The sequence below is a fragment of the Wasmannia auropunctata genome, unplaced genomic scaffold (genome assembly GCF_000956235.1).
Source record: "Wasmannia auropunctata unplaced genomic scaffold, wasmannia.A_1.0 LD315953.1, whole genome shotgun sequence".
In the NCBI taxonomy this organism is placed as follows: Eukaryota; Metazoa; Arthropoda; class Insecta; order Hymenoptera; family Formicidae; genus Wasmannia; species Wasmannia auropunctata.
In genome coordinates this window covers 1-1,061 of record NW_012046937.1, presented here as the reverse complement: position 1 = coordinate 1,061, position 1,061 = coordinate 1, and the positions used below count along the sequence as shown (strand labels likewise).

The window sequence follows — 1,061 nt, the reverse complement described above, 5'->3', positions numbered from 1 at the left end:
GTGGACATTCGAAGAGGCAGCGACAATTCCATGTGCTTACGTCACAGTTTATTTAGCTCTATACATTTATGGAAAAATGAAGAAGGGCGATAAAATACTTATACATTCCGGTACTGGCGGTATTGGACAAGCAGCTATTCATCTCGCTCTTAAAGAAGGATGCGAGGTGTTTACAACAGTGGGCACAAGTGACAAACGAAACTTTATTAAGCAAATGTTTCCGGCTATTTTGGATGAAAATATTGGAAATTCTCGAGATACGAGTTTTGAACAAATGATAATGCGGCAAACGAAAGGTCGCGGTGTCAACATAGTCTTAAATTCATTGGCGGAAGAAAAGTTAATTGCGTCTGTTCGTTGTTTGGCACAAAATGGTCATTTTTTGGAAATCGGTAAATTTGATCTTGTTTCTAACAATTCACTAGGTATGTCCGTATTTCAGAAGGGTATTACCTTTCATGGAGTTCTACTAGATAATATATTCATTAGCAATCACAAATATAAATCCCTATTATCAAAAATGCTAGCCGATGGTCTTAATAATGGAACTGTCAAACCACTTAAAGTGAAAATTTTTCCAAAAACAGATATCGAAGAAGCTTTTAGATATATGGCAAGTGGAAAACATATGGGAAAGGTATGTTTTAACTGATTGTAGCAGAAAAAGTTATTCATCAATTAATAAGTCTGTTTCACATGTTTATTTTTAATATATATAATTATTTCAGATAATTATAAGTATTCAGGAACAAGATAAACCTTTAAACAATTACATTTTCGCATATCCTCGCTATTATTGTCTCAAAGATAGAAGTTACATTATACTAGGTGGACTGGGTGGATTTGGCTTGGAGTTAACCGACTGGCTAATATTTCGAGGCGCTAGAAACATCGTGCTAGTTTCACGAACTGGAATGAAAAATGGTTACCAGCGCATGAAAGTTAGACTGTGGAAGTCGTACGGTGTAAATGTTCTGATTATCAAGAACATTGATGTCGCTAACGTTGAGGATTGCGAATATCTCTTGCAAACTGCGAAAAGAGAAGGACCAGTAGACGCG

The 1,061-nt window shown here is 35.9% G+C and overlaps 1 pseudogene; it reads left to right on the top strand.

Annotated features, from left to right (window-relative positions):
• The first annotated feature begins 76 nt into the window (after nt 1–76).
• On the top strand, nt 77–1,052 carry LOC105460776 (annotated as a pseudogene).
• The last annotated feature ends 9 nt before the right edge of the window (nt 1,053–1,061 follow it).